The sequence below is a fragment of the Schistocerca serialis genome, chromosome 4, assembly GCF_023864345.2.
Source record: "Schistocerca serialis cubense isolate TAMUIC-IGC-003099 chromosome 4, iqSchSeri2.2, whole genome shotgun sequence".
Lineage (NCBI taxonomy): Eukaryota > Metazoa > Arthropoda > Insecta > Orthoptera > Acrididae > Schistocerca > Schistocerca serialis.
Genome location: NC_064641.1, coordinates 897,800,931 through 897,823,769, shown reverse-complemented (window position 1 = coordinate 897,823,769; position 22,839 = coordinate 897,800,931). Strand labels below are relative to the sequence as shown.

The 22,839-nt window shown below is 37.8% G+C and overlaps 1 long non-coding RNA gene across 1 annotated transcript in view; it reads right to left on the bottom strand.

The window, feature by feature from the left end:
* Window positions 1-679: 679 nt before the first annotated feature.
* LOC126473572 (uncharacterized) overlaps window positions 680-22,839 on the bottom strand; it is a 117,452-nt gene continuing 95,292 nt past the window's right edge. Inside the window, exon 2 of the long non-coding RNA XR_007586505.1 lies at window positions 680-1,735. This is a non-coding gene — a long non-coding RNA (uncharacterized LOC126473572). The remainder of the gene's footprint in view (window positions 1,736-22,839) is intronic.

The following is a 22,839-nucleotide window of genomic DNA, read 5'->3' as shown; positions in this document are numbered from 1 at the left end:
ACCAGTTTACCATTACTTCGCATCGTCGACAGCAGTGTGTGGTCATCCAACGAGAAAATATTGCGACTACGCAGTACGGAAGTTTCTGAAAAAGAATCCTGAAAAACCTCAGGAGTTGAGGAGTAATTACAGTAGATTATATCCGGAAACCTCGTGCAAGAACTATACACAATATCGCATGTATAGGGCGATCGACATGCCAGACGAGCAACAAGTATCGTCGGCTTCACTGGTGCATATCCCGCCAGTGGATGGAGAGCCATAAATAACACCATACTTTTCCAAAAAAATTACCAATTCCCTTTCATTTAAAAGATAGGACACGTAAGTGAAAGCATAACAGAAAACGAAACTAATTACCTACGGCGATCACTGAAACACGTAAAACAAAAGAGAGGTGGTACTGACTATTACCAAAGCTAGTGTTAAAAAGTAATTAACAAAATCACAGAAAATGCAAATGCCTGTCTCGAGTAATATGGTCCACTGACAACTGCGTGTCTCTAGAGAGCGAAGTCCAACATGTTTAGTAGTGGTGATCAGTTAGTAATATAACTAACTTTCTAAATGGGCTGCCGGAAATGGTTTCATGTCAACAATCTGAAGGAGAGTCTACATTAGCTCGAAAGATTTTCGTATCACTTATACAATACAGACAGATGAAAATCTTCATACTGTATTAACATGACTTGTTTTTATTCACTAACGATCTTGCAAGAGAGCATATTTAAGTACATACTGAAGCTACTACAGCGATTTAAGTTTTACGATGCTACCTTCAGCTGCACCTAGTGGATGGCAAAGTGATTTCTCTACTGTTGAGGCTATTCTTGCTACCTTCCCTTCAAAAGCTCACTCTGGCCACCAACTAATTGCCTATTGAACTTAAAATCAAGTGGACTTGTAAATGAAATGAGCTTTGGAAATACTATACTTCTAAGGTATTCATTTTATGGGTGACATACATTACTAATTCGATTATAATACATTTGTTCCATATAGAGCAGATTCATTGATAGTGAGACAGTGGTTGCACGACAGGAGTCCTGAAAAAATTGTATCATTATATCTAAATTTATGCTCGTGATTATCAAAGTTTTTGTTCGTGCTTTGAGCTGAAATTATACATACCAAAAGGAGTCAATGACCCTCAAAGCACCAGGATATCTGTAACAAGGAGAATTTGCAAAACCTAACATTAAAACATCTCCACCTTTACGTCATTGGCGATGGTAACTTCATCTTCGATAGAGAATTGGACCATTGTAAACATTCATACTAATCACACTCTGAAGATCAGATTTAACGTGAGATACACAATTAGTATCAGAAATCTAGTGAACAAGATGTACCTTCATTATCTGAGTAGCCTTTGAACAGAATTTAAGTCTCGTTTGTTTCAGACGTCTACGAGTCACAGCTGAAGCACTAAACTAGCTGAATATTTGGAGCATCGTAAAAAAAAGTCACTTCACAACAAAGCTTGTCATTCTTTCACATGCGACTATTAGTTTTCCAAAGAGCAACCACGTTTTCAGTCTTCTCCTTGAGACGCGTGTACCTACAAAACATACACTTAAGAAATTTCTTGGACACCACAGTTCCCACCGTCGTTAACACGTTCACTGAACGGTAACTTCCACATTCTTCTACCGCTGCACTTCTTTCTGTCCTCTGTTACGGTGGTTGGCTCATAACATCGTGGATCTCCCAGTCGCAATCCGTTGCCAAGGACCTGGAAAGAAAGAAATTTATATCAGTCTCTTGTTATTTTTTGCTCAAAATTCGTACACGTTCTACAAAAAAGGAAAAATAATTAAAGAAATGACGGAAGAATGTGTCTGAGATGCAGAAGGCAGATCGTTAAAGGAAAGCTCAAGGACTTCGTACACACTTTTAACATTACAGTTTTTTCATGACCCTGACTGGTTAATTGCTGTATTTATTGAAATTTACTCTAGCACCTGTATTTTGGATAAAATAGTATCTACAACCTCAGTGAAGCAATGCGGCTATGTCGATTCGGGATCATTTTGCAGATAAGTGAGGTACTGAAGTATGTGATACGACATCCTTGAAAAGAGCAAGTGTTACTGTTGGTCGTCTATAGGTAGGGGTAGGGGCTAGCCTATATCCAGGTGCAAGATGTCATCAAGAAATAAGTGTGGGAAATTTGAAAAATAATGGGCAATTTAAAAAACAAATTACAGATGCTGGTGGCTGGTAAATTTAAACAAACACAAAACACACACACACGCACGCACACACACACACACACACACATACATACTGTATAACGCACCACTTCCCTTCTCATCTCCACTCCTCCAATCAGAGACTAGTATTTTAGCCTCCATGAAAATGAAACAGGTAATTACAGTGTAGTCCCATCTGAATTGTGTTCTGAACGTCCTGATTTATTTGTCAAAAATACGTCACACACTTCCTTCTACTCTCCTCTCGTCCAATCAGACCTTGTAAAAAATCACACACTTAAATTATCTGAATTGCGTAGACTGACTAAAATGTCTGATCTAAGTTTTCGTTACTGACTTCAAAAATCGTATGTAGGCTGGCCCAGTAGTCACATCGGCAAATTTCATTGCAAAGTATACGTAATGTGCTTTGGAATAATAAAACAAATCTGGAACATAGCCTCTATAAACTACAAAAAACTAACATTTGATTATGCAATGAAATTAACTAATTAATAATATATAGTTGTTGAACATCAGTTTCACTTTAAATACTATTCTGAAAAAATCCCGAAAGCGAAATAATCAACTACTGCTTTAAGCTTCTCATTACCTACAGATGGTGACATCTGATCTGATATCCACGCTTAGTTTACGACACAACAAAGCCTCAAATTAATTGTTTTCCTTATCTATAATTCTTATCAAGTGTCACAGTGTTATTTCTTTCTAAAATGTCTGCAGAAAAACGTCAGAAACGAAAAAAATCACGATTTTTGAATCAAGTATCGCAATGTTATTTTTCACATACACACATATTCGTGAAATTAGTGCCAAAAACATGATTGTCAAGTTCAAAGTAAATACTCCAGTGCTAATTCCTCGACTAAAGCGTTTCACATTACATAATAAACTTACAGTTTCGATCGATATCGTAAACTAACCTGACCCAGATTATGATTGCATATAATACACGTTAGATAAAATACTGCACTAAGCAGAGAAGCACACAAGCATATAGTCCGATTTACTGCAAGGGTGAAACTAATTAAGCTTATTCTTAATGTAACTCACAGTATAATCTCAAATTAAATATTTCCATATCTAAATTCTTCTAAAGAGCCATTTAAGGAGGAATAAAGATAATGCATCTTGTTATACACTAGAAAAATATAGTAGATAATACTGTTTGGTAACTATTGCTTTTATTACAATGGCTCAAATTTACTAGAGCTACTGGATATTATGAATAATAGCTTTTGACGAAGGCTCAATATATTTACAATTCGGATATGTGTTGCCAAGGCTCTCTAAACATTTATAGACCGTATTTCCTATACTTAAATATTAAACAACACCAACATGTAAGAAAAATACACGATGTGGAAACACATACAACATCGTTAAAATGGAAACAAAGTGAGCAAACACCATATTAGGTATTAAAGGGGAAGATGTTTTGATGATTTTATAGTGGCGTTGCACTTCGACTTTTTCGTAAAACACAATGAGAACTTCGCTTATGTTTAAGCACATATCATAATGAAAATGATGGGAGACTGAAATATCCCCAAAGAAGGTGGTGCAACAAGAGAGAATCGAATCCCAGAGTAAACTGTTTACTAAAATTATTTATCATTTACCAAGAGCAAAAACACACGCACATGCGACTTGCATTCTTATCTTGACACGTAAGTGTAATGACAGATCTCTACAAAAATTCGAGCAAAAACATTGTGTTATGTCTCTAAACATGTAAGACTTATGAATCTTTCCAAGGTTTATGTGCCTTCGAAATTAAATATTTCTGTATCTAAATCGTCCAAATTATTTGTTAAAATACTTAAAATACACACAGCACACTCATTAACACTATTTCAATAAATTATAATTTAGTAGACGACTGTCGTTAGGTCTTTGTCTTACACATTAAATTCATCTCAACACATAAAAATTGTTTCCATGAACATGTACATGAGCACTACTGAAGACCTAATTTATAGCCTAAGGCACACTGAGAATTATCTAATAAATATACTCATCACTTGACTTTGACTGCCAATAAAATTCAGGTGGACGTTTGTTATTTGATCTGTTATGCACTTTTCTTATTATACGTAGGTTTAACGAGCAACAGAATAAATTCCATGACATTTTCTCCGCTTGGTTATTTCTTATTTACAGGGCACATTGAGAAGACAATGCTTAACTTAGCTGCCGCAAATCAACCGTTGTTTGGAAGTAATTACATTTCATCACATACCTCCTCTGCAGGCAAAATACCTCAGGAACTGATTCTTTGTGCTACAGTGAATGCCAGCGATCTCTGGACTACGAGTTTATGGGCATTGTACTGTTGAAATATAAGGTGTGGTTTGGCGATACCGGCCTATGGCTGCCACTGTGGTGGTGCGTAGCACAGACGCACTTCATTTGAATCCTTCTGCAGGAAGAAATGTTTATCACCAGTATTCTGGAGGAAAATGACAGAGAGGTGGCGCCACCAAGTGCCTAACCACCACACTACCCACCAGTACTTTAGTTAAAATCCAAACCTCTCTACCATGTGTCATAATGTGTGCTGTATGATAATGCTGATGGCGATCCATTAATCTAAACGACCCTTCCGATGAAACTGGAGAGGAATAATCTTGTGGCCACAGTTCCTCTGGGGACGACTACGCTGCCGTAATGTCAAGATTTTAGATTCATGCCAGGAATTTAGATGTCAAGGACAATGCTCCAGTGTGCTTTGTTTCAGACTGGTTCAGACAGACCCTCCTGAGAAAATTTGGTCTGTCACTGTGACGGCCCTATACCAGTTACGCAGAAAATCAGCAACAGCAGTGGAGAAGCTGTAGCTAGTACCGTTTTAGCGGCGCGTTCTACAGTAGTGCGGGGAGTCACCCAGACTTACATACCACCGAAGGTGGGAGGTTACAGGGCACACCTGTTGGTTTCTGCCGGTCTCACATCATCTGTAAGACACGAAAGAGACATGATGTGGTGTGGATAGGAGGATCACGAGACATGGAACAAATGCAATCGAATGGAGCTATGCTGACTTGAGTATTTATTGTTGTACATCTCCAGAAGGACACAGAGTTATGGTCTTCATTCCACAGGATATTATCTAGGCCAATACAGATTGAAATGAAATCAGATTCACATTCAGCAGGATTGTGGTTCAAACCTGTGTGTAGGCTTCCAGAGTTAGATTTTCTCAAATTACTTCAGGCGCATGTTTTGATGCTTCTTTTAAATAGGCCAATTTCGACTTCCTTCTCCATCTTTGTCCAACTAAGGTTAAGGTGACTCTCCAAACCTAATGTTGTTGGAAAGATCCTCAGACTTTTCTTCCTGCTTTCCCATTTCCTCCAATCCTTCCTTCCTTCCTGGTCAATGAAAAGGCTGCCTATGTGATTCAGTCCTGCAAATGTTCAATGTGAAATAATTCTCGAGACGAAATAAATATAGATTCAATACTCATTTATAAAAAAACGCAATACATTGCACAAGCACACAGCCTATTCATCCACACAACATTTATACACTACTGGCCATTAAAATTGCTACACCAAGAAGAAATGCAGATGATGGACGGGTATTCATTAGACAAATATATTATGCTAGAACTGACATGTGACTACATTTTCACGAAATTTGGGTGCATAGATCCTGAGAAATCAACACCCAGAACAACCATTTCTGGCCGTAATAACGGCCTTGATACGCCTGGGCATTGAGTCAAACAGAGCTTGGATGGCGTGTACAGGTACAGCTGGCCACGCAGCTTCAACACGATACCACAGTTCATCAAGAGTAGTGACTGGCGTATTGTGACGAGCCAGTTGCTCGGATACCATTGACCAGACGTTTTCAGTTGGTGAGAGATCTGGAGAATGTGCTGGCCAGGGCAGCAGTCGAACATTTTCTGCATTCAGAAAGACCCGTACAGGACCAGCAACATGCGGTCGTGCATTATCCTGGTGAAATGTAGGGTTTTGCAAGGATCGAATGAAGGGTAGAGCCACGGGTCGTAACACATCTGAAATGTAACGTCCACTGTTCAAAGTGCCGTCAGTGCAAACAAGAGGTGACCGAATCGTGTAACCAACGGCACCCCATACCATCACGCGGGGTGATACGCCAGTATGGCGATGACGAATACACATTTCCAGTGTGTGTTCACCGCGATATCGCCAAACACGGATGCGAACATCATGATGCTGTAAATAGAACCTGGATTTATCCGAAAAATGACGTTCTGCCATTTGTGCACCTACTTTCGTCGTTAAGTACATCATCGCAGGCGCTCCTGTCTGTGATGCAGCGTCAAGGGTAACCGCAGCCATGGTCTCCGAGCTGATAGTCCATGCTGCTGCAAACGTCGTCGAACTGTTCGTGTAGATGGTTGTTGTCTTGCAATCGTCCCCATCTGTTGACTCAGGGATCGAGACGTGCTGCACGATCCGTTACAGCCATGCGGATAAGATGCCTGTCATCTCGACTGCTAGTGATACGAGGCCGTTGGGATCCAGCACGGCGTTCCGTATTACCCTCCTGAACCCACCGATTTCATAATCTGTTAACAGTCATTTGATCTCGACCAACGCGAGCAGCAATGTCGCCATGCGATAAACCGCAATCGCGATAGGCTACAATCCGACCTTTATCAAAGTCGGAAACGTGATGGTACGCATTTCTCCTCCTTACACGAGGCATCACAACTATGTTTCACCAGGCAACGCCGGTCAACTGCTGTTTGTGTATGAGAAATCGGATGGAAACTTTCCTCATGTCAGCACGCTGTAGGTGTCGCCACCGGTGCCAACCTTGTGTGAATGCTCTGAAAAGCTAATCATTTACATATCACAGCATCCTCTTCCTGTCGGCTAAATTTCGCGTCTGTAGCACATCATCTTCGTGGTCTAGCAATTCTAATGGCCAGTAGTGTATATACTTATGGTTTACTACATTGAGGGGAACTGAAGGATCTCTCTACAGATACCAAAGTACGAGTTATACACATCAAAATATAACATAACTTTCAGGTTATAACAAACGACATCATATGCAGTGAGTTGAAGATATGGTAGTATAACCATCTTGTTCCAAATAAACATTATTTCTGCCAAACATTCGTCTGTACAGGAAGAGGTACTTATATTCTATTTATGACTCTAACAAGTTTCCACGCAGTTGCTTCTTCATTGGTGTTCTTATTTTATGTAGAATCTGCCCAACGGTGGATCACTTACAATAATTACTCATCATTTCTTATTTCCAGTGTGGTTATTATTTTTTTCTCATTTTTAAATTTTTTTCACTCTTGTTTTCCTTTGTTCCAGCTGCTATTTCTTTTCTTTCTGTTGAAAATACTTGAAGGTTTTAATATTGATTGTGATGTTTCCTGTGTTCTTTTATATTTTCTTCAGAAATATTAATTTCTTCTACTTCCTTTAAAGTTTCAGTGATACAGCTGTTTTTATTCTTTTGGCTCATTCCTTTCACTTCTCTAAAGAAACTAGCACATTTCATTCTGATTGGTGTCTGAAAGGTCTTGGAGTTTCGTGTAACGTGTTTCTTTGTTCCATTATTTTCAATTTTCAAATCTTTTGGCCCCATAAATTCCAGTCGATTTTATCCATTTTTCCCAAATTGAGTTAAGGAACGGATTCTACTGCATAGAGTGCTTGTTGCAATGTATAATGTCTTCATCGAGATCATTTATTTATTGGATAAGTTCCTTGCAGAATTGGTAGGTACTCTCAATATTTTGGGCTACACTCAATTTGTTTCTTTATTTCATCCACTAGTATAAATAATTTCTTCTAGATATTTGGAACGAATAATTTTTTTACTAAGCGTGTTCGAGAGGTACAAAATTACGTGCCTCTTCCACTTTTACGCACCTTACACACTTTTAAACGTATCAGTTGTCCCTATCTTCAGATCCGAAATGAGCACAATAAGTACTACTTACCCCATTACGAATAGAACATCTCTTTATCATTATTAAATGCCCATAATATGCAGTTTCTTGACTTCCACAATCAAAAGGAGCCACTTGTTCAGATCATGTACGGACACCATACCCAATTTATTGTATAGCCAGATACTCCTAGTCCGTTGTGTGATCTTAGAGTGGGCGCTCACCTGTCTTATCAGAGTAAGCTCTCTGATAGGAGATCCATTCTTTCGTTTTGTTGGTACTTCTTCCTCCTTCGCCTTGATACAAATGGCTGGCATGAGGGATGATATGATTTTACTTAAACGGCCTCCAAGTTGAATAAGCGGAGGGGCAAGGAATAAAGAAGGGTTAAATACTTAGGAGGAAAATGTGGGGCAGAACGACAGTAATGTTGAAGGTTCGTACAGAGTTATGAAGGAGTTTGGTTGGTGAGGCGATTGGGAGCATCTATTTTGGGAAGAGATCCACATCTGGTGTTAAATAATAGAAATGGTAAGTAAAGAACTGTGCTGCTGTTGAGAGAGAATTTCAGATTTTGTTGTATCTGGAATGACAGGCGTCACACAATATTACTTCCTCAAGTGGACATAATGTGAGACGCATAGGTCGACGTCTTAATATTTGTCGTTATGTTCCTGAAGGATACCGTCTGGGTACTTTTGAAGAGACTGAAATTGTAGCAGATAAAAAGAAAACCACCCACAATAGTTGTTAAATGACAAGCTATTTCTGGAACAAAGATTTTTTTGGGGTATTTTCTGATCTGTTACAGTGCCTCGTCTGCTTGTTTTTTCCTTCGCTGGAAAGCTTTTTACTGGCGTTTCGTCGTTGTTTGGTAATAACTTGCCTAACAGTATCTCATATATGAGGCCTCTTGTGCACTCGTGACAGACGGCAAAGAGTTAGTCGTTCGCTGATCGTTTCCATAGCTACTTTAAATTATAAGAACTTACTACAAAGCAGATCGGTGGGTGGACTCCATGGTGCAAGTTACGCCGACCCTCGACGCTGGAATAACAGCTAATCGAACATGGAGAGAACGGTTATTAAATAGGCTTGGTCACACCCACTTTCCTGAGTGTGACATCATTGCTAGCCAATCAGAAAGACGTCTATGATTAGGTAAGCACAAGAAGTAGATTAAAAGTGCGTTACAGTTAAACTACATCGTAACATCATTATAAATGATTATTCGTCATAAAATATAAACTATAAAGGTTACTTGGTTTATGATCAGCTAAAAGTATACTGCCTTCTAACGTCTATTCTGTGAAGATACACCAAAGGCTGTTATATCGACAGGGAGACGCTACTCGCAAAAATACATCGAGAGTTGCCGTGGAAACGACGTCCTATTCCGATGCGGCAGTCTACAGAGCTGTCAAACATCGCTATAAATGAAGACCAACGTCCTCTGTCGATGTAACATGTCGGCAATAACTTTATGTGATGGCGGTTTTAACAGTCATTACAATGAGTGTGTCAGGGGGCAGTCTTCACATTAATGCATAGTGAAAGACATAGATATTATAAAGTAGCATAAAGTTACTGTATGCAGGTTCTATCTAGTATTGATTACGAAAAAGTTAAAAAGTGGAATCATAACGCTATAAGGTAGAATGGTGGCAATATTCGCGTACATTCAGGGAAATAATCGCGTAATGAGAGATAATTGATACAAATATGTGACATAAACGTCTATAAGCAGGAGACCATTAGCAATACAGAGTATTATTTGCTAGATATGACATACAGTAAATCCAAGTTTTATCATTAACGTAATGAGGCAACAGCAGTGGTTATATCAAATATGAAATATATAAAAATTATAAGAACAAAATTATGTCCTTGATCATAAAAGCGCTAATGATGAAATCAAGATTCAACATGATTTATAAAACGAGCAAGGACATAACGTATTTGAGAACGAAAGAGCAGCATTACTTATAATAAGTCTTCAAAAAGATCAAAGAAAAATTTTTCTCTGAAGTCGAGCTACCCGTTGAATAAGGCTAGAGGCATGTTTTTATAATGTGTATAAATTTATATTTCTTCCAACAAATTTAATAACGATCCTTTTGGGGCAGTATGAAGATTTTTTAAATTCTTTTGAATTGATCCTTCTGAATGATCGCAGTTATTCAAATGTTAGCCGAATAAGGATTTATTACGACTAGTACCTGATGTATTTTCTTTAAAACGAACTGCAAAGTCGCGGCCACTCTTTAATCTACTTCTTGTGCTTACCTAATCATAGACGTCTTTCTGATTGGCTAGCAGGAAAGTGGGCGTGACCAAACCTATTTTATAACCGTTCTCTCCTTATTCGATTAGCTGTTATTCCAGCGTCGAGGGTTGGCGCAACTTGCACCATGGAGTCCACCCACCGTTCGGGGTATATTTATTTATTAGTTCTACATTTTGTTGTGTATACTTACTATTATAATGATCCCTCTATCTGGTAATATGTTTTTTCAGAGTCTGAAGATGGTTATTAAATAGAATCGAAACCGGACACTCCAATAAAAATAAAAAGTTGCGATCAAGACTGTTTTTAATCTTTAAATTTTAATTTTAAAGATCGCTGATAATGTTTTCAAAAATTTTATGTGAAACATCAGTTAGAGAATATACAATGGGAATTGTGAGCATATATCTGACAACAATTACGAAAAATAATGAGACCAGGCAACCGAGGCAATAGTGGCACAACCAAGTCACTACAAGCTATGCCCGTGCTTGTCAAAACTTGCACTGACTTGGTTGTGCCACTATTGCATCAGTTGCCTGGTCTCATTACTTTTTGTAATTGTTGTCAGATGTATGATCACAGTTCCCATTATATATTCTCCAACAGACGTTTCACATTTGACAGTGACGTAGTTCGTTGAAACCGGTAATGTAACTTTTTGGTTGGTTGGTTATTTTGGGGAAGGAGACCGGACAGAGTGGTCATCGGTCTCATCGGATGAGGGAAGGATGGGGAAGGAAGTCGGCCGTGTCCTTTCAGAGGAACCATCCCGGCATTTGCCTGGAGTGATTTAGGGAAATCACGGAAAACCTAAATCAGGATGGCCGGACGCGGGATTGAACCGTCGTCCTCCCGAATGCGAGTCCAGTGTCTAACCACTGCGCCACCTCGCTCAGTGTGTAACTTTTTGTTTTAAGAAAAATATATGTAATGTGACTATGGCTTCACTATTGTAGTGTCAAATAAACATTTAACTTGTATTATAGTCACGCTCCTTTACGACAATTATGTTGGGATTTAGGAGGAAAAGTGTGATGGGAGGGAACAGAAAGACTCAAGTTGGAAAACTAAACTCAGACGAAGTTTTATCTAGATACATTTTTCAAACTTACTGTCATAAATAAAGTATTTCTGATTGATGAGCAGCTAGTTGGTGAGAGTTTGATGATGGGAATGCGTAGCTGAGTGTTAAATTTGGTTTACTGTGTATTGTGCGCTGAATAAATTTAACAGTTGATTTATCAACGTCCACCTCAGTAAACTCATTAACTGGATAGTATTAAACGATAAGACATGTCTTAAAACATCACGCAATAAATTACATAGTACTAGTGGAGATTGTAGAGAGAGGAAATTTAAATTGTGCTGCACTGTACCGAACCAGCTGGAAGAATAATGACAGCGTCTCACCTATAAAAAAATGTAACAATTATCTAAAAGTAATCAAGAATAAGTAAGAGTTGCAGTACCGTGTATGATGACAAATAACTGACGGAAACAAAGTGTTCCATTATGGAGCACCAGTCCGATACTTATCAAATTTTGTGGAGATGTCCATCACCTATGGATATTAAATGACTAAACTTTCATTCCATTTTGAACTGACGTTCATCGTTAACATCAATATGAGCTGTGATCCCTCATGGGTACAAATAATCTCATATATTTATTGTGGCATGGAAGCAAGTGAAATCTGAATGTCAAATTTTGAAGAACTTCTTGTCTTGCCTGAAACACATTCGGGCGTAAGTTCATGAAGATACCTGGCTGGATGTCGGTAGGGAAGTATCCATCTTCACATGACATTGCAGACACGTTCTGTGGATGACAGGTCAGGGGACCAGGCGTTCAAGTCAAAGCATCCGAATATTCCTCAAGGAATGTGGTGTGAATTATGGTGTGGCGTCTTCCGATATACAATTAGAATGTTCCATTTGATATGTTGTTCATGAAGGGTATAGGGACATGATTGACCAATCTTGGTAGAAACTGGCGAACACTCAGCCTTCGTTCAACAGTTACCAAATAAACCATGCTGTCATGTCCAGTAGCTCCCCACACCGTGATTCCAGGAGATAGGTATGGGTCTAAAGAATCGATGCTGTCTGTGATCTGTCCTCAAGCCCTGTATTGAACGCTGGCGTCAATTCAGCGGCAAAAAAGGAGTCGAGACTCGTCTCTGAACACCACAGAATCCCACTCGATGATCCTATTTCTGCATGAAGTAAGCCTCTGTCATTTGTGGAATGACGTCAGCAGTAAAATACTATGGTATTTCCATCTACATGATTACTCTGCAACTCGCACGCAAGTGTTTTTCGGAAGGTTCATAGAAAAACTTTCAGACTATTTCTTGACTGTTCCACTCTCGAATAGGACACAGAAAAATTAAACCTAAATCTATCCGAGAGGATTCTGATTACTCATACTTCACTGCAGAAATCATATCACCCTACGTATATGTGAATCAAAAATATATTTTGGCAATCCGAGGAGAAAGTTGGTGATTGAAATTTAATGAAAAGTTCTCGCAGTAACGAAAATGCCTTAGTTTTAATGAATATCACCAAACTCGTTTATCGTATGCATGACACACTCTCCATATTTCGCTACAATACAAAACAGGCTGCCCTTCTTTGAACACTTCCGATTTCTTCAGTCAGTCCCATCTGGTAAAGCTCCCATACCACACACCAATACCCTCAGCAACATGACGGACAAACGCAGTATACGTAGTCTCTATAGTAGCATTTTGTGTAGGTGGCGCTGGAGAGCTTTTAGGAAGAGTAAGAATTGCGTTGCAAAATACAAAGTTGTATGACTAGTTTAGTTGAAGACAGTCAATTTTGGTCCAACATCAGACAATCTGTCAGTCTCATGCATTAAAAAGGGAAAACTAGATAACAAGTGTGTAATTTCTAATGCATAACCACCATATGTCTGTATGTTACATGTAAACCATCGCTCATTATCACAAGAAAGTGCTTACAAAAGGCAAATCTGTTATGTAAAATCACAGCTGCAATGCCAAATGTAACTTATAGAACATTTCATTACTGTTATTAAGTGTCTATCAGTAGACATTACATTCTGACAACAACAGGGACAGTTGTGTCCACCCTGTTCTCACATTCTGAATTGAGTAGGCCAGAGACGCTAGGATGGAGGCCCTAAATATTCCCGAGGTATAGTGACTATAGATTTAGTCAGTCTGTCAACATATCAAAGATATCAATAACGTTGCATAACTCGACTAATAATTGCATTTATCCAGCTGTATATTATTACTTATTCATTTATTAGCATTAATTTCACCAGGGTACAATTTAATTGGTCATTGTAGAAAGGTCATGTGTCATGATTTTTTACAAAAATGAGTTATATATTTGAAGTGGCTGATAAAGGGTAGCGAAATTACTATATACAAGAAGGGTAGTTGTCAGCCATCAGATCGCACCACTGTTGGAGGTCGAAATCTTTATGCCATGTAGAAAGGTCATGAATTACTGACTCTTGCTCTTTTTGTGGTGGCTATATGGAAATGTGTTTAATTGATAGCAAAAGACGTTGGTGTCTTGTTGCTACTTTCACATGTATTTTCTCTTGTTAAGTTTGACAAAGAGTAACAATTTGATTAGTGGTTCACTGCAGAAGTCCCACAAAATTTAACTGTAAAATTAGTGAAGTTTCTGAATGCAGTAAAGAGGGAAATAATGCTTGTGGGCTGAAACCTAACTGAATGAAAAATTTACCATTACCAGATATTCCTGTTCAGGGTGTCTCTTACTTGAAAATGCTGCAGGTCAATGCTTTTAACACATATAATGTGAATTGTATGCACACAAACTCTTATGGGTACCATGATGGAAAAGCCAACAAAGGTGGAAATGAAGTCTCCTCATTTCTATACCATTATATCTAGAAACATACCCCACAAGATGTGAACGAGTTTCACATTTTCTCCAATGGATGTGCCAGTCAAAATACGAATAATACAACGATTCATTTTTTAACACTTATATCAACTGGGAGATTTAGGAAGTTGTAGCAATACTTCCCGATACACAGGCATAATTTCCGCCCAAATGATAGAGAGGCAACTATGAAGAAGTTGGTTGGCCATCATGACAGGATCTATATTCTTTAAGAGTTTACCACAATGATCAGAAAGGTGTCAAGTAAATTCTCTGTGGGAATTGCTGACGATGTTACTATCTCAGCATTTAGAAATTGATGACCTGTCTATTGCTTCTCTGAATCAACAACAGAAAAATTTCCTAAGGAACATGCAGTTCCTTTTTACTATTTTAAGTGGATGAGTTTTGAGTATGATGCAACTATTGTGGGCAAGTGGAAACAGAGCAGTTCATTGATGGTGATGTCACAAAGATATTTCAGCTCATCTCAGCTTCACTAAGGATTGTGTACTTCCTATTGAGTTGCATATAGTGGAAAAGGATGCCAGTCTATGTCGAAAAATACAAGATGTATGAGAGTAAAAATGTATATTCTATCTAAGCATTTGGAATTTAATGAGCAGTTGCAAGAATGGGCAAAATCAGGGGGACAAACAAGGATGATCATGACAAGAAGATTAACTTGTTTCACCATTTTTATAAGAAGTGCAGCTGCAGCTCAAAATGTGAATAAAATAGTAATAATCTCATTTGAATTTGCAGTTCGCCGTGTTTACTGATTGTATACTGAAATAAAACTGTTTCCAAGTATAGCTTTTATATTTTACTGTATTCATAGCAAAAAGGTCATGAGACAGCTATTCTTAAACTTACTTTTACTCTGAACTATAAATTGCAAAATGGAAACAAACAATGATACAGAGTTTGTGTAGGCTCAATAACCATTGACATCGAAATAACAATAAATGTGCAATTGGTTTGTGCTGCAGGAAATTTTTGCTTCATCTATAAATTTTTTGTTCTATGTCCTTTTTAAAATGACCAACTCAATTTGGAAAATTAATAACGAATTGGATTGAAGGAAGTCATTATTCTTAAGGGAGGCAAAAGGAATCCTCCTGTTATCATTACCAAAGAAGATTATGTAGAGAAAACAGAAACATCCACTGAAGATAATGAAATTTTTAAAATTCCAAAGGACCCCAAGGAAAATATCAAGAAGAATCTAAAAATAAAGTAATAAATCGTGTTCCTTATGTACTGATTTTCAAAAGAAAAAGGGCATAGCCATGAGTCAAAATGCTCCTAAGCTTAGAATAAAGTCCCCAACAGATAACATTAGTGTCCCCATAAGGCCAATTGTAAATTACAGTAACTGTCAAAGAATTGAATAAGGTTGTACCAGAGAATTATACATTCACAAACAGACACATGATAGAAAATGCAACAGAGGTCGTATATTTCCCCAAGATATTGTAATTACAGACAAGACTAAATTCCTTTTATTAGATGTGACTAATTTTATACAAATGTACCATTTGATGAAAGAACTTATATTGTTAAAAATAATCTTTTGACACTTAAGAAGATAGGTAACCATCAGGTTGTAGAGATAGTTGACAGTTTAGTTTTATCTCAGACATATTAGTCACTCAGTGGGTCCTTTTACAAACATCAAAATGTCTTAGATATGGCAAACTACCTAGTGGGAACATTAGCAAATATCTTTAGGATTATGTAGAGAACAATTTTTTCACTGAGCAACATACAACATTGTCAGTTACAAGAGGTATGCTGATGACAATTCTTATTCTGTTCAAAGGGACAATAGTAAATTTAATGAGCTACATCTCAATATCATTTTCGCAGTTGAAATAGAAGAAAAAAGCTCTATCAGTTTTTGTCTTCCTAATATGGAGATGTTGGAAACTCAAACTGGAAAAAGCGATCAGACAGCAAGCAATCACACTGCAGAGCATTATAAGCAGTGAAAACTCCACACTTACAAGCTTTCCATATTTACGAAAAGTTGCAGACAAAATAGGCCAAATCTTCATGATCAGTACTGTAAATGCTACTTTTAACAACTAATAAAATAAGCAAAAAAGTGAGACATACGGTAGAGAATGAGCCTGTATATGATAAGTCACAGGCATGTAAGATTATCTGTGACACATTTAACCAGACATATATAGAGCAAACGGAATGGAAACTTAAGAAGAGATTTGGTGAACATTGTAATCCTAATCGCAGATCTGTTTGAGTGTCTACCTCGAAACAATGGAATGTACAATATGCAAAACAGAGAAAAAATATGAAAGTGATACATAGGAAAGGTTTTCATATGAATCTCCAAGAAAAAGTGAAGATATATGCTATTCTTAAAGTTGACCCAGATTAGATACTTAACACGCTCACGCTGGCGCTGCAAATTGTGTTTCTCGCTGTGGGGCAGCGCGTGTATTCATGCTTTCCTCCATCTGCTGTTACTGCTTTCCCTGTTTCTTGCTTTGAAGCCCCAGTCATATTCAAACGCCCTAGGCTATTATTTTACTATATCCTGAACTTTAATTTTTTTTAAAACGTGAGATCACATAATTTTACCCTAAATTAATCACAAATAATGTGATAACTGATTTGTTCGGGAAACTCTCTCGTTGAAGGGTACACAAGTTTGTGCCCAGGGCTGTTCATTGCGCCTGGCTGATTCGCAAGAAATCACACGCTATTGTATTGCTGGTAGCATAATTGGTACCGTCGAGTATGAACAACCAACCACACAGCCCATTCGATGGCAGCGTCTAGCGTGAGTCACCAGTGGTTCGGGCCACCTGATGTCAGGTTTAGTGCGAATATCCGGCGTGAAAGTGTTAATGAATAGAACAACCTCAAGAGTACCACATATTAAGACAATTCTGTTAAATGTGTAGAATAGTAAAAGCTACCAGTCAGATCAGAAGACGATTTTATTTAAATCACGAATGGTTTGGGGCTTGTATCCATCTTCAGGTGGTTTATATTCATTTATATGTTTCTGTACTCGGTATTGATGTTCACTGTTTAAAATCGTGTGACGATGACTAAATAGAAACAATGGAAATAACTTTCAGTGGCTGTGCGATATATTTTGAAAAATCGATATGCATGCGACAGGATGCGTGGGATGCCTAATATGTTCTAAAACACCATGTATAAAAACAGGGCCCTTCTAGGGCTCATTCAACAGACTCTGCAGATGATAGGGAGGTGGGGTCAAGTGTTTTGGATACCTCTTGTGCTAGGGACCATTAGTATACCCAGCAGAAGGATCGTCTTAGTGTGACTATCGTACTGTACAAGGTCGAAGTATGAATATTACATACTTCCTCCTGCTTAGGCACAGGGAACAAATCGTTTGGTTCTTTTTGCATTTAATATGATATACAATGGGCCTTAATGGGTTTATGACAGGACCTTAATTTCATGAGCGGTTCATTAGAAAGCTTCAACAAAAGAGGTCTTTACCATTTTTCGTACCAAACCCGGGCCGCGGATTCCAAGACGGCTATGCGCAACAAATACATGAAATTTTTACGATATATTCCTAAGGTCCTAATCTCGAACGATCTTGAATATTATCTTGATATTTTTACCCGTTTCCGAGATCCGGAGCTTCAAATTTATTCTACTTATGCAAGTAAAATATGCATGTAAAATCCAGTATGAGGCGAAATCTAATTAACAAAAATCCGCAGCAAATTCCTCAAATTCTATCGGTATTTCTCTAGGCATTTATACAGAAGTGCCATCTTCCCGTTTTCAAATATGTTTATTGGTTCATGGACGGTTCCTCACAAAAAAAAAAGGTTTTTTACCGTCCTTTCGTACTAAAACCGAGCCGCGGTTTCCAGGATGGTTATGAACAACAAATGGGTGAAATTTTTACATGTTCCTTTTTTGTCAGAGATAAATAGGTTCAAGGTTACCTTACATGTAGACGTAAAATACGTGCATGAAATCCGGTGTGAAATTTACCGATACATAGAGTTTTTTTATGAGTGACAAAGAAGTGAACCGGTGAGGTACAATAAAGGCGAGTATGGTCCTGTTAAAAAAACTCTGACTGGGAAGTGGGGTACCATCTGCATCGTTCTACCTTCCTCAGTACCTTTCAAAATTTCCCAAAAATTTTGCCATGTGAACATATTCGCGCTTTTTTTATTCTGATAGAGGAGGATGCAGTCGGAACGAGACAGGTAACTAATAAATACTGGAAGACAGTAGGCAGCGGTTGTGGTGTAGAAACAGCGAAGCAGACAATGCCATTTGCAAGATTTTAAATCTCCCCTCTTGTACCATTGTACAGGATAACCGTATCGTCAACACACTTTTATTTTTAAATAAACATTATGACCAAGGCTATGGAGACTGAAAAACATACAAATGCTCTCAGTATTATGAACAATGACATTAACTTCACTGTAAAACATCATGTAGATAAAAGAATCAATGTTCTTGCATTTTCAATGTCTAATATAAATAATAAATACGTCTTTCAAATCCACAGAAAACATATCACCAGTGATGATGCCATTAACAACTCCTTTTTTTTTCATCCAGTACAACAAAAAATGACATTTTTCAGATCTACACTTCACTATATAAATAAAATCCCACTTAGACCTCTTCATGGAAAAAAAAATTACTTGATCAAAGGAATTGCACACAAGAACGGATACAACCCAGATGTAACTGATAAACTTCACAAAAAAAGAAACAATGCATACCAACTAGATCAGATTGACTAGAACGAAGATACACATTTGCACACATGCCCTTAATAGGGAAGATTTCGTACCAAGTTGCTAACCTAAATAACACTGGTATTCAAAGAACCTTCAGCTCAATCAATAAGATACAACAGCACACCATTCGCTGCACCAAGACAAATAGTGTGACAGCAAATTAGGGTTTTAAAAATCTTTTATGTCACAATTGTCCACAATTCTATTTAGAACAGACAGGTAGGAGTGCCACTATAAGATATGAGGAATGTATAGATGCCTTCTGGCTAAACAACTTTGATAAATTCACTTTTGTAACACATCTGTAAGAATATGGTTACTCAACCGTTAGAGATAACCTGCAGATACTACACAATCCCAGCGAACGAAAGAAAATGAATCTTCTTGAAGAGCTTGAAATTTACATCCATAGTTCCGATTCATCAGACCTAATTCTCAGTGAACAAGTAGACCTTACAGACAAGTCGTTTCTACACACTTGCAATGAAATATTTAAATAGGAAAATTGTAGCTTGTTGTCCCCACACAATTAGTAACTTAAAAATAATATTGACTATTTAAACTTATGTAGTCTGCCGGCAAACATTGTATGTATTATAAATGATGCTGTCGTTCCACAATCTTACAACAATTTCAGTTTCATAATTTGTAATATCTGTCACGTTTTTGTATGAGTAAAATCTCTTACGTCTTAGATCTAAGCTCTTGGACCATAACCTCTGTTTTCTAATGTAAACACATTGTATGTTGTGAGTGCATAACCTTCTAAAGATACTAACATCTGAAGTGTCACTACTGTATCAGAGACAGAAAATGGAAGTACCAATAATTACCACAGTGATTAATAATATTGTTAACGTATAATGGAAATATTTCTGTAAAAAATGTGATCAACTTAATGTGGACACGACGTGCATACTCAAGCTATATGCAAATACTGCAATATTCTTCAACACATGTCGATGAGCCACTTTCAGTCGTTTCAATTGTCTGTGCTAGGTCATTATGAATTTTTTAAATTCAAACAGTGAGCTCCAAGATTGAGTATTGAATCATGTAAATGAACGTAAACCACCTGTAGATGGATATAAGCTCAAAACCGGTCGTTTGTCAAATAAAATCATCATCTGTTCTGACCAGTAGGGGTTACTGTTCTGCAGCCTGTAAAGGAACAGTCACGGATCTCAACTGCATCCATTATGGACAAAATATACTTAATTTCTATGAAGTTCTTGCATTACTGGAAGTGTAACTATGTTCAACAATAGTAGACAGTTTTATGTCTTCTAACACAATAAAGTTGATAACAGTGGTTGTATTCCCTGTTTAATTTAGAATTTGGAAACTTTAGTTGTTTTACAGTACGCAAATATTTGAACACAGGATAGGGTTACAACTTGTGAGGATGCGTATATGGTCTCGTTGTTGCAAACAGTGCCATAAGAGCGACCGGATATTGACGCAGAATGTGTTTAAGCAGTTTGGAGCATTTTTGACATTGAAATTGTAGATTTTTGGTATGAGCACATCATAAAAGCATTTACTTTATTTACAAAAATATGTATACAGTTGTTCTGTAGGAATAAATACTTTTATATACTTGTTACCTTGCAAATTTGTAAGTTGTGAATGTCAATTCGTGAATAATCAATAATGCAAAGATTGGGGCACACAATTATTATTCGAATTATGCAGCATTATTGGCATTTTTGATATTTTGACAGACTGACTAAATCTATATGTATTATATCTCTGGAATGTTTAGGGCTTCTGTCGTAAGGTCTTTGACCTGTTCAGTTAAAAATGTGTAATAGGGTGGGCATAAACGTCTCTGATGTTATAAGAACGTAACCGTTACTCATAGACAGTTAATAATTGTAATGGAACATTCTATAAGTTTTGGTATTGCAACTGGGACAATGCGCAGCCGAGTTGCATTTTTTAAGTACCTTCTTGTAATAAAGGGTGATGATCTATGTGTAATGTACATACACTTGATGTTTAAGTATTAGTATTGTACGTATTTGTTATATAGTTTCCTCTTTCTGGTGCAGGAGAGTCGAAGATAGTCTGATGTCGGCCTGAAATCGATTGTCTTTAACAACAGTCATAGTACGATTGTGTTTTTTACAGTGCAATTCTTAACCTTCCCATAGTAGATTTGTTACATTTTTAAGTGGTCTGCCATTAAAACACAGTCTTTGGTTCGCATCAACCACAACATTTCCTGTGTGATGGTTCTAATGTAAGTTGTTTGCACCTGTAATCTTTAGGTATTTGGTTGAATCGACAACCGCTAAATGTGTAATTCATTCGGTGACTGAAATTTGACGAAATTTTTTGGTAATACGTGGAGGACATCTGACTTTTCTGTGGTTTCGGGTCAATTGACACCTTTCCCATCACCTTTGTTCACACGAAGTAGTGAGTACTATGGAATGAAGATTTGAAATTTATTCTATATTTGTAGGTTTCCCGAGGGCTTTTGATACCGCTCATCATAAACGGCGTCTAATTAAGTTCCGTGTCCGTGGAGACTGGATTCCTCAATTCCTGCCAGAAAATGTCACAGTTTGAAGTAATTGTTGGAAATGTATCTAGTGAAGATACATTACAGGCCTTCTGCTATTCTTAATCAATACAAACAACTTAGGGGACAATGAGAGCAGCCCTCTTACGTTGTATGCAGGTAATGCTGCAGCTGACCTTCAAGTAAAGTCATCAAACGATCAAAGCGAATTGCAAAATGATTTAGACAATGAATCAGTATGGTGAGAAAAGTGGCAATTGACTCTAAGCAATAAATAGTATGAAGACATCGAAAAAATTTAAAGAAGGGCCTTATATTGTATTATCGTGAAATAGAAGGGAGAGTGTCACTGATATCATAAAGTAGTTGGGTAACACTCATTAAAACAAAGAAGTTTTTCGTTACCACAAGATCTTTTCACGAATTTTCAAATATCGACTTTCTCCTCTGAAAACAAAACAAAAATATTTTGTTGACTCCAACATACTCAGAGAGAAATTATTATTGCAGTAAAACGAGAGAAAACAGAGATCGCACAGAAAGTTTTAGGTACCCGTTTACCGACGTGTTATTCGAGAGTGGAATGGTAGAGAAATGGTCTGTAATTAGTTCTGTGATTCGACTGCCTAGCACTTAAGTATGAGTTTCAGAATTATCATTCAGACCTAACTGTGGACAGGCACTTCTCAATGTCAGTTTTCAGGTGTTTCGTTGTACTTTTTGTGTTAAAAACGAGTCGCTTGTAGTTCGTCGCTGGGGCTGTTGTCGGATCGCACAGTGACCAGCTGCAGCGGGCTTGCAGAGGACTGGTAGCTGCTACAGCTCGCGGCGGTCGCAGAGGCGGCAGTCGGGGGCAGCCGAATTTAGGCCTAGCGGCGCCGCCCCCATCGGGCGCGGGGGCGGCAACGGGTTGCTGCACGGACACGGCCGAGGACCACGTCGAGTGTCAGAAGAGGCTCTACGCGTGTTGTGTTACTCGAATGACTATACTCTGTGTTCACAACATGTTCAAATAAAACAAAGCACAATAAGTACGACTGTGAGGCAGCTAATCGCTGTGGGAATAAGTTTTTCTTTCTCGGCAAAGAACATGGAGATAATACAATACCATCACTTTAACTGGACTGAACAAAGAACTGCGGTCTGTACGAAATGTTAGCACCCCTCCGTGCTCTACAGATAAGTAAA